Here is a 12,813-nt window from a genome sequence, read left to right as displayed (position 1 = left end):
GGAGTGGAAATAGACAATAAACTAAAATTTGACATTCACATATCCATGACCATAAAAAAGTCCACAAAAAACTAGGAGCATTATACAGAAATAAGCATCTTATCACCAAAGCAAGATTTCAATAGCAAATTCCCACCTTATCTCCACCCTTCTTTATGCCTCTCCAATATATACCAACTTAAGGCAATGCGATCTAAACAAGCTAGAGACCTGCTACCACAAAATCACCAAATTTGCCACAGAGGCATCCTACCGTAGTCACCACTGTCTCTCACTTGCTGAACTGGGCTGACTTGAACTCCCTCACCTCCTTCAATGGTATCAACTCTCACTCGCCCACAAACTAGTAAACCATCCACTAAATGTCCCATCCCTCCAGAATCTACTCCAACCCTATCGCACCACCAGACCACTAAGATCCAGCAACAAAAATCACTTGCAGATCACTAAAGCCAATAACTCTGCAGGTGAAGCACTATTCTCTTGCACCATAGCCAAATTATGGAACTCCCTCCCACCCACAATCACCTCCATACCATCATGCACCTACTTCAAAACTTTACTAAAAGCGCACCTAAAAACATGCTGGCTATGCCCTTCCAACTCCCACTCTAATATCACCTACCCAATCCAACCACTACCTTTCTTTCCACTCCACTAACTACCTTGATTATAGCAAGCTCAGATGCTCATAACCCTAGTACTTATTATACAGCAGGAACTTCTTATTTTAACATTTGCTAATGTCTGTTATGTACTTCACAGATAAAGATTCTAGTTGTCTACTGATGTACTATGTTCTTCATCTGTAAATATGTTGTAAGTAATTGCTATGTAAATTGTTAATCGCTATGTAATCCAATGTAACTACTATCTGTTTATTTTAACTGTGGAGCTTTTCTCCACGAGCCTCCACTGTAAATGGACCTACATCCAGTCGGACACTCTCGGACAACAAATATAAATAAATAAATAATTAAACCCGCTTACTGCTGCTTAAAAGTGCTTATTCCCACTTATCCCCATGCTAATTTCTTTAAAAGAAAAGAAAAAAGGGTTGATAGGAAAGTGGTGAAAAAGGGGCATAAAGAGGGAAAGACAGTAGGAAAAATAGCTAGGGATGTGCATGACAGTGTATGGAAGGTCCATAGTTGCCCATTTCTTCTACAGCAACAGCTGTGCATATACACTGAATTTGGAGGTAGATTTGGACACTCAAACCCCTGAGAGAGGGGTGAGGACAACAATATTATGTTGCGATGCCAATTAAACCTGATTACATGTGTCCAGTGGACACGTGTGAAAAAGACAGCTATGTATGAGGCGTGATTTTTTTTTTTAAGATGAGAGTGGGATATTGGGGAGGGGTAGTAGGTATATTTAGGGAGGTAGGTTGGGTAGGTTAACAAACAAGACACATACAGGGATGGTATATATGACACATGTGGGGGGGTAAACACCTTGATGCGGATGGGTGTTGGGAGATCGGAGGCCCATGAGCCCCCTAGTGTAAACAGTGGGACTGAGGTCCCCACCCATAGGCAATCACCACTGCACCTTCACAGCCCCAATGGTGGCTGTGCTGGGGGCTGAGTCACAGAGCCAGACTGGCACTCTAGTTGCAACAAGCGGCCCTCGAGCTGGTGTAGAAGATCACCAAGCTGCTGGTTGAATGCTCTACACACCACAACCCGGACCTGGCGAAGGGTGACAGGCACTTGTCCACACCTGCTCCTGGGGGGGGGGGTGAGCCCCATCCCCTGAGGCGGTTCCACCCGAAGGTGGTGCAGGACCAACAGACATGTTGGTGTCCAATGCCACGGCTAGCTGAGGTGGGACAGGTGGGTCCACTGGGACCGGCCTTCACAAATGTGCTATAGTGTTTAGAATTTATCATCATATGTGGGTTAGTAATAGTCAACACATTCCAGGGTTAGGTATAACAGCATGCATTGATATTCCCATTAACCCAGACACCAGATATGGAACAGTTGCATAGCAAACAGAACACATGCATATATGGGACCACAGTGGTAAAAACAACAGCATGCAGGTATATTGATGGCACCATGCCGCCAATGGTTTTAATAATTCAATATAGCACATGCATGGAAACAAATATAACAATTGATTAACCAATATGGCATAATCAGAACATTGGAGACATTACATACCGGTTGGGGTGGGTATGTAGTTTATTGTTGGAGATATGGTGGGGGGGGGGATGTCAATTAACAACTAGTATATTCCTGTAGTCCGCATTACTTTCCTAGTCAGTGCTGTTATCTGTACCTTACAAGTATTACTACACTACCCTATAGCCTTAGTTTGAACAGTGATACAGCTGTTGTTATCATTATACATTAACTGGTTTTACCTGCAGTATACACCTCTTACCTCTTATACCCATGGAGGAAATGTTTATTAACACTAACTGTTTCTGCACATACTCCCAGATTCCAGGTTGTGCACATAGCTATCCAACTCTTTCTGCACAGACTCTGGCCATGTCTTGAACACATGCAGGTGTACTGGGACATATCTAGATTATTGTCCTCTTCAACCTTTATTGACTTGACACACACATATACATGCTTTCCTACACAGTTTTATTATGTAGCACAGTGTGGGTGATGGTGACCAGTGATACTTTATTATTCAGAGAAACTGCAACACTCACTGTTCCCTACAATACCAGAGTAAACAGTACCAGTACATGGTATAAAGGATTTTATTTCTCAGCACGGTGTTCGTATCCAATGTACCTGTGGGGGCAATTATTGTTAGCACTACCTGATTGTTGCCACACAAAGTTCCAGATTACACATTAGTATTATGCACATACATCTTACTCTGTTACTATACACACTCATAGGTTCATAGGTTCATAGGTAGGTACTAGGCTATTGGCCCTAGGGCCTATATAAGCCTAGCCAAATGGTACCCTGACTTTCGTCACCCAAGAAAATTATTTTCCTGTGCCCCTGTCCAGCAGAGCCACAGAAGTGATCCCGGGGTGAATTTCCTATCTCCCATCCAATCATCAAGATTTTTCTTGAAGAGCGTTAATGAGGAGCTTTGTTTGATATAGATAGGTAGTTTGTTCCAGAGTATGGGACTCTGGTCACAGCCTGACAACATGGAGTTGTAGATAAGACATACTTGGCTTATTACTCTCCTTATAGTTTCAGGAATTGCTACAGTGACAGGTTTGTTCTCATAGATGTTTGACAATCACTTGTATTCCCTGTTTACTGGCTAAACATCTGGGATCATCCCACAGACTTCCCAGGGTGACAGGGGGACAGGCAGCAGATATGGGCCCATATACTGGACATCCTGGCCTTATCTGTACAGTTGTTGGGTATGATTCTGTATGCAGCCTACTTCCACTGCCAGGATTCAGACCATGGCTGTGTCTGTTACAACATAAAGACTGTCCATCAGAGTTGTGTGTGATATATAGATATTGCTGTATATCTCCTATCTGCTTTCTGTCTTACAATTCTCCTGTGCTTTGGCATTCTGACCTTGTATTACAACACTCTTATACAGATTTCCTAGACAGTTATATTTTGTAGGACAGTGTTGACAACAGTGATGACTAATACCTCGTTATTCAGAGCAACTGCATCAGTCACAGTGCATTACAATACCAATGTAAACAGTACCGGTACAGGGTAACATTCTTGTATTTCTGGGCACAGTGTTGGTATCCAACAGACCTGTGGAGAAATGTTTGTTAGCACTACCTGAATGTTGCCACACACAGTATCAGATTACACATTACTATTATGGACATACATCGCACTCTGTTACTCTACACACTCTGGCCACAGCTCCAAAGCTTGACAACATAGGGGTGTAAATGGGACATACGTGGCTTCTTACTCTCATAAGGTTTTGGGGAGTTGCTAGTGTGCCAGCTTTGTTCTCATAGATGTGTATCAATCAGTTGTATTTCCTGTTTGCTGCCTATATGTCTGGGATCATCACACTGAGTTTACAGGGGGACAGGTTGACAGACACCAGATATGGGCCACTTTACTGGACATTCTGGACATATCTGTACAGTTATGGGGTATGATTCTGTATGCAGACTACTCCCACTGCCAGGATTTGAACCATGGCTGTGTGTGCTAAAAATACAACAGTTCACATCTCAGTTGCATGTGTATTTGGGTTTTGTCATCTGCCTTTTCCCTGTTTTCTGTCTGTGTGTTTCTCAGTTGTACTAAATGGCCTCTGGGGATTACACCAGTCATATACAGGCATTCCTACACATTCTATTTATGGTGCACAGTGTGGGTAACAGTGCTTAATACAACAGTACTATTACATGATTGCAAATCTACATTACCATATGATACCAGAGTATACACATGAGGCCAGCAGTTAGAACTTTATTGTCAGACTATTACCCTTTATTTACATACAAACTATGTGAGACTCTTCTTGCCATATTCTTCGGTGTATGCAGTACTTGCCTTGAACAATACAGGTTTTATACAGGGAATTAATTTACTAATACTTTTACTTTTATTTCCTATGACAGTAAATGCATGAGTATTACTGACCTGCCTCGCTTCGCAGCCTTGCCAGGCGACTGATGTGGGCCTCCTTGTTAATGGCCCACTCCATTGCATCTGTGGGGGACATAAGAGGAATATTTAGCCATACCAATCCATCATATACATGAGCTGGCAATTATTACACACATAGTGGGGTGATACTTACACACAGCTGGGACATCCCCTGCTGCTCTAGCATCTTGGAGCCACTGCTCCAAGAGGTCCCATTTACGCCGCTTCAGGTCAGCATACTGATGCCTGACCTGCTCACCAGCTCAGGGTATGCCAGTGGCACTGGTGAGGTCACAGGCAAGATGGTCCCAGGCCTTGGCCTTGTACTGCGAGCCCTGGCACTGGCCCTGCAACAGTCTCTGATCATGGTCTTTGACAAGGCATCCTGCCATGACTTTAGACTCCTGGATACACCAGCGCTGTGCCTGAAAGTGCACACCTTCTCCCCTTCCTGACATGGTGCCTGCAAGGGGAAGCTACAACCAGTTATGAGATGTATTCTCACCTGTTGAGCTTAAGTAGGGTCGATTTCCTGCACTTTTCCATGATTGGCTGGTTTTGAAAAGGCTAAGCTATGTGCAAACCTGCTTACCTAAGGTTGGCATTGTTTAAAGGGGTATACCACTGGGCACACTGTGTTAGCTGGTCTACACATTGCTTACACCTCCTAAGCTGGCCTGTGCAATGCTTAGCATTGCTTACATTACACTTTGCATTATATTTTCTTTTTGGCATTGAGTTCTTATTCATTTCATCTTATATGTCTGCCTGGCATCCATGATTCATGTTTACGTACGCTGTGTACCTTGTGTTTTATTGGGGATTTCAACACTCTATTACAATTACACCTCACTTCTGGGCTTACTGCTGTACTCCAGTTCACATATGTATGTTATGTAGTCGGTTATGGAACATATGACTGTATACTGATTCCTTTCACAGGTTCAGTTTGATTTTTCTATAGTGAGGACTTGTTTGGTGATACCTCATTCTTCTGTACTGATATGATGGCTTGGTGGTTTACTACTGTGACTATAGTGTATAGGGTCCTGGGTTCAAGACCTGCAAGGCTGCTTATTTTATTGCTGGGCAGAACAAGGGCTGTTGGATGCAAAGTGATTAAGGCACTTTTGAGAAGTTGTAAACAGGTTTGTGTGGGTTTACGCGATGGTAAGCAATGTTAACCTCCGGTTAAATATGCTTACAGAGAGTTAGCTTCAATATTGCTAAACCTGTATGCGCATTGCTTACCCCCACACAAACAGGCTTAAACTCACTTATTAGTGTTTAAATACACTTACTACTGCTTATTGGTGCTTACACTTGCTTACTAGTGCTTACTTCTGCTTACAATTGCACTGATTTAGACAGTAATAGCTAATGGTTCTTGGGAAGGTGAGGGATTTGGAAGCTGTATGGAGTTGTCATTCATTACACATTTTACCTTCCATTTATATCCATGATTCCTGTGTACATATATTGTATGGGACACATGTGCTTATCTGGGGACTTTGCAACATTATGACACTGACACCTAACATGTGCATTTAATGCAGTACTCCAGTTCACATTTAAATGTTATTTAGTAGGTTATACAGCAAAAAATTGTTCATAAAATGATTTCACATGGAAAATGGAATGTGCTGTAGTGGGTCTTGAACCGGGAATGCCTGCTCGTAATGCAACTGCTCTGCCCACTACACTGTTGCTATACTGCTTCATTTGCATATAGCTTCCTTGTTATCCTCTTCAGCTATTTAAGCTGCATTAACCGTAGCTAAGTGATGGGCACACCCAGGCACTTACGGTTAGCTGTAATCTGTTATCTTCTTCACCAGCTAATTGTTGACATGATGTTCCTACAAAACCTCATGCTTCCTCTTTGTACCTAATGCCATAATCCTACATTATTCCCTATGCAGTACCTTCTGTGGTTTCTGCCTCTCTGCCCCTCATAATGACTGAAATCTCTTCAGTCTCCTAAGAGAAGGAAAATATACATTTAAGCCTTGGTATAAAATCTAGCTGACAAAGACAAATGATTGATTCATATAAATTGTCAAATGTCATTGTATGAAGTCACAGTGGGAGGAGAAAGCAACATCAGCACTAGTCCTATCAGTGGTGAGCATAGTCTTATTTCAGAAAACATGTCTACTCAGCAGCAATTCTTGTACATTTCATTGATTTTTTTAAGTACAAATAAGAAAATATCACACAAAATTCCTATCAAGGAGAATATAAAGGGTGCAGAACAGATAAACAGTGCTGTCATTCAGTCAACATCTTGGTCACACCTTCACTTCCACTTATCTTAAAAGAAAAAAGCTGAGAAAACCCTAGTGATTCCCTTTTTTGTAACTTGTTGTTTGGATACATCAAAATGAATTTCTAAAGTCAATGTATGTCACATCTTAACTGCTTTCTAAATGAAGAAACTGTGTTATAACCAGTCGTACAATACTTAGTTCTCTACTGTGAGTCCCACATTAGGTGGCTTCTGTGTCAGTCTGTCTGCATTCCCTGTTTCTGCATGGGTTTTTGCCAGGAGTTGTGAGTTCCTCATTAAAAAAACAGCAAGCTAAGTGGTTTGGTGATGTTCTAATTTGTCCCTAGGTATCTGCGCATTGTGCATATGTGTGTGTTTAAGTACATATGTGCATATTTGTGCATATTTGTGATGGGCTGGTTTCCATCAAGGACAGGTTCCTGCCTTATGCCCATTGCTTTTCTGGAAAGGCTCTGGTTACCCTCAACCCAGAAATTAATAAAGCAGGCAATAAAATGGATGTCTGTTTCAATATTTCCTGAAAAACTCTAAATTACAAGGAGTCAAGACACAGTTTGGTTATCAGGTAGCAAGACTTGTGTCTGCTGGCAATAATTTTTAGAGTGAAACAGAAAAATAATGAGATTTTATATATATATATATATATATATATATATATATATATATATATATATATATATATATATATATATATATATATATACACACACACACACACACAAATATATATATATATATATATATATATATATATATACACACACACACACACACACACACACACACACACACACACACACACACACATATATATATATATATATATATATATATATATATATATATCCAAGAACAAATGCCAGCACTCAAAAAAATAAAAAAAATGCTTCTTTTATTGTTGCCCCAGTAGTGATGGCTTCAACTCACAACATTGTCAAAAGGCTTTCTTGGTGATGTGACAACTTAAATTTTTATGGTTACCTGTAAGGGCCATATGAGCCAGTCACATCTCAGATTAGAAATATCACTGCAGAACCCTTTTCTTTTGTGCATTTTTAGATACTGGTGCCATGTTAGCTTCCGTGGTTAAGATTACTGCCCGTCTTACATTGCTCATGATAAATTGCAGCTCAGTTGTCTCAGAAAGTGTTCATCTGCGTAACTGCACTGAATAAAAGACTGATCCAGAATGAATGATCTCCAGGCTTCTTTGTTTCTTTGACCAAACCTAACCTGCTGGAAAATTCTCTGGTAAGTAACTTTGATTCCTAGCAGCCAGACAAGAATACTTTTGCTTCACCATGGAAGATAATGTGGGATCTGTAACTAGAAATGTGCAAAAGAAAAGGGTTCTGCAGTGATACTTCTAATATGAGATGTGACTGGCTCCCATGATGCTTACAGGTAACTGTAGGATTTTTAGCTTTATTTTTTGGTTGTTACCTCGTCTGCCCACAAGCAAAGAGGTTGCCAGCACTTTAATTATTAACATCCTTATGAAAGCACGGTATTTTGGCTTAATTATAGAACTTAAATTTCCCTCCTTTTAAATATAAATAATAAATAATAATGATAACCAATTAGAAGCAGAGTTTAATTAAAAAAAAAAACATAAATGTCATACACAGCATTTCAGAATAGGACATTGTGCAAAGGTGACACCAAGTGGTCAAAGACAAACATTACAAGCAAAGAAGCTTTTCATTAAAGCTCTGAAAGACACTATCCATCTCCTTTCCCTATGATTCAAAATAATATGCCTAACCTTTTTAGAAAATTTGCCCAATACCCTGTCAATGTCAATAAAGGAAAAACAAGCATTCTGATCATATTGCAAATGTTTATATAATGGACCTCTCTCTCTCTCTCTCTTGCATCTTAAGTCACTTAAATGAAAAACAGTTCTGCTTCTGAGAAAGGTTTGTCCAACATAAAAACAACCACATTGTCACACTACCAAATAAACCACCCTGGGCACAGTGCAAGTAACAAAACTCCTAATCTCAAAAACCTTCATGGCATTGACTGAGGTAAAATGGTTTTCACTACATGTGTACAGTAAACACAATTACCACATGGGAAACAATCCCACAAACTTGAATCAGTAAGACTTTGTTGACATTTAACTTTAAAACCAGAAAAATGCTTCTTCAGAGCACTACCCCTTCTATAACCAAATTAGCACTCATGGCTTACTTTATTTTCAAAAAATTATTATGTGCTATCAAATGCCAATGTTTTATTAATGATGGACTCAATAACTAAAAAAATAGATTGATATGTAGATTTGAATTATACACTGAATAACAGAAATTTCTCTCTATATATTGTAACAATTCATCCCTGGGTTGAGAACTTCTCTCTGGGCCTTATTTATTATCTCTCTCAATCATACTCCCTCTGCATAAACATTGGCAATACATCTGCTGAACTATTATATGTAGAATTACCACTACATAGTTACCTCAGCCATAAAAATTGCAAGTTCAGAATGTTTTAACTGCAAATCTTGGAAGGCAACTCCAACTCTCTTGAAACCAAAGTGTGTTTCAGCCTGGGTGTACTTACATTTGGGACATTCTAAAGGCACATGGGGGATGCTGTCGGAGTGTTACCAAGAGCTGCAGGTCATATCTTAGCAAAATTTTTGACAGCAGTGTGTAGCAAGATGGATGACTACATACACTTTGCATCTATCCCTATGGAGCAGAGACAACTGCAATGCACCAGTTCTATAACCTTTCAGTCTTCCCACATTAACTTGATGCAATAGATTGCATCCACATCTCTATCAAGAGAAGACGCCGGCTCATCCAGAAGCAGACAGATACATTAACAGAAAGGGCTGGCCATCCCTGAACTGCCAATTCCTGAGTGCAGCAGAAGGCAACATACCAAACATCATTGTAACACACCCTGGAAGTGTCCATGATGCTGCCATCTGGAGGAAAAGTGTTTTCAGGGCTGCATTCCAGCAAGGTGAAATACCTAAGGGACTACTACTGAATAAGTACAGGAACACAGCTAGGACATAAGCTGTGAGCATCCATTCCCAACAATACCCATGCTGACAACATGTGTATTTCCTCCCCACAACAAGTGACTGCAGTTATCCACTTGAGCTGTGGGTAATGAATGTGTACAGAGAACCATCCAACCTTACAGAGAAGGCCTACAATAGAGCACATGCAACAACTGGTGTACTGAAAGCTAGGTTCAGATGTCTGGACACATCCAGGGGTTCACTGCAATATATACCAGCACAGATGATAAATGTGTGTGCCATGCTACAAAACATGCTAACAAGAGCACATGGTTGTCTTCCATCTGCAGGTGTGGGTGAACTACCCCAAGAACCCCAGATGTCTGAAAATAACACCCCACAGGTATCAGAGGAGGAGCAGGAAGATATAAAGGGCAAAAGTCACAGGCATGGGTGACAGAGGGTGCAACCACAAGTCCAGGCCCAGGCAACAGAGCAGCATCTGGCAGACAACTTTGAGTCATGACAAGCCACACATACATAAGTATTCAGATTAAAAATTGATGTTCGGGTGTTGCCCCACCACAGCAGTACAGATTGCATCTAATGACAATTACCCAGTAGATGTACACACTGAGCATGAGACATAATAAAATAATCATAACATATAATAATATGAACATACAAATCTATCATAACAGGGATCACTAACTCAGGGCACAAATGGCACAGGTATGTATACAGACTCATACTGGTGAATCAGTGTATGTCAGACAATAAGGGACATCTGTGTACCACATTCCTATCTATTCACTATAAAAAGTTACAAACAGGTAAATAACTCAGGACATAATGCAGAACTGTTGTTAATATCACAAACAAAATATATCACTGTAAAGTACAGATAAAGTAATGTAATAAATGGAGTCAGCTATGTTTAGTAAAACTGTCAAACTCCTGTGGCATCAGACTTGTCAATGAACACAACCAGATGACATTGTCAGTGTTCTGCACAGCATTCATCATTATCACCAGGGGGTGAGACTGACACTACCAGACAGAGTGGATCAGCTGTTAGATTTACACTATCTCAGTCTACGGCACCCATGCTGATGGCTCACACCACTGTCTGGTCTGCCCCTACCACTTATGGAAAAACACTTGGCCAAGCTTGTTCCACAGATGAGACTTATAGGGTGATGCCAGCATGTGGAGGTGAAGGGGCATGACAGCAACTTGACTGTCTGGTTATGACAGCCAGGCCCACAGCAGATGGGCCAACAGCGGAAGTCTGTCACATTGGAGCACAGATATCGATGCCCTGTGAGCAATCTGTTCTGCTGAAAATGGGTCTGCCTCTCCCATGTGGCAATCAGCTAAGTACAGTCAGGGCACGCAGAACTCTAGTTGTGCTACAGCACAGATGCAATGCTGTCGAGGCCAGGGAGTCTATGGACCATGCCATAGATGTCATACTTTCATTTTTTGTAGCCAATGATGCCATTACCTCACTGTGTCTGCACTTCTGTCCTTCATGCAGCTCAGATGGTGTGTAACACGATGTGCGGAATAGGCAAGTGCATGGATTTCAGATCCATGTCATCACTGGGAATGTTTATTTGCCTGTAGGAGTAGGTAGACACCCTCTGGCACATGCCCATACACATCATCTGCATGCCTATGTCTACTGTGACTGACAGTATCAATGGATTGTAGGGTAGTGTCAACATTAGTGGCAGTCTCAACATGGGTATGTTTTCGACAGGCCTCATCCTGTCCACCATCTGATGTCCACCCATTGTCAGACTGGCTGGAAAGCTTTCCTCCGTATCTGAGGCTACAGCCAAATACATATTACTTTCACCACCTGGGCCAGACGGTATCCCCATGTCAGTGTCTTGTGTGTCAGGGGCCATGCTTCTATACTGAGGCACATCATATTCCACATCAGGATCAGTCGACAGGCTAATGAAGGATAAAGGCAGTTGATGTGCTAAAAGAAGAGACAAATGACACAAATCAGGACAACATGCTTACATCACATGCTGTATATCATTAAAGGCATTTGACACGTATATCTCACTGCAGTGTTACAGATAATAATGACTTATCATCAGGCATTGTCTGAGTATTGGTCATGGAATATGCATAGCAGAGAGTTGACAATGATGTTACACATCCAACATACACAACATATGTGAGGAATACAGCCATAATAACACATCTTACAAGTCCTCGTGGGAAGATGATGTGGGAGGAGATGGATGAACTGCAACTGTTGTAGGGAAACAAAGTCAGTATTCTTAGTCACATCTTTGCCAGCATGAACCTTTCCGAAAGCATTAAAATATTCAGTAGCTATTACATGGACATACCACTTGTTTGTGCACTTGATGCAGTCTGTCCTATGAATGGGTTGAAGGACACAGTATTAATTGAGGACAACAACAGCAATGACATGTATGAAAGACAGGTAACAGCATACCACTGTCAGACTCTTGATGTTGTGACTTTGTGTGTTGTAATGGACATCTTGCAGTGGTAAAGTAAAGTAAAGAGAAAGACAACACAGTCATGTATGCAGACAATGGAATAGTGACATGATGACATATAAGACACAGTAACACGAGCTGTAGATGCTCACATGACATAAAATGCACCTGTTGGCCAGACGTCCCTGTGTAGAAAAACAGATACATTAATGGCATGTATCACAGGTCTGTTACACATTGTTACAACCAATGAACCTATTGTGTTAACATACCTGGTCTCTCTGTACTTGCACCTGCATGGCTTATGCTCCCAGTGGATGCACCTGTAGTGTACATTGTTAGGGAAATAGCAGTTTGACAGTAAAAAGTAGTGCCATGGCATGAGGCTGAGGCAATAACAGGTAGTGGTCACAGTAACACTGCATGAAGCCACTCACCTGCAATTTCCTGGTGTTCAACAAAAGA

This window comes from Protopterus annectens, chromosome 12.part0, assembly GCF_019279795.1.
Source record: "Protopterus annectens isolate FY-2018-M chromosome 12.part0, PAN1.0, whole genome shotgun sequence".
In the NCBI taxonomy this organism is placed as follows: Eukaryota; Metazoa; Chordata; order Ceratodontiformes; family Protopteridae; genus Protopterus; species Protopterus annectens.
This window is presented reverse-complemented; position numbering follows the sequence as displayed.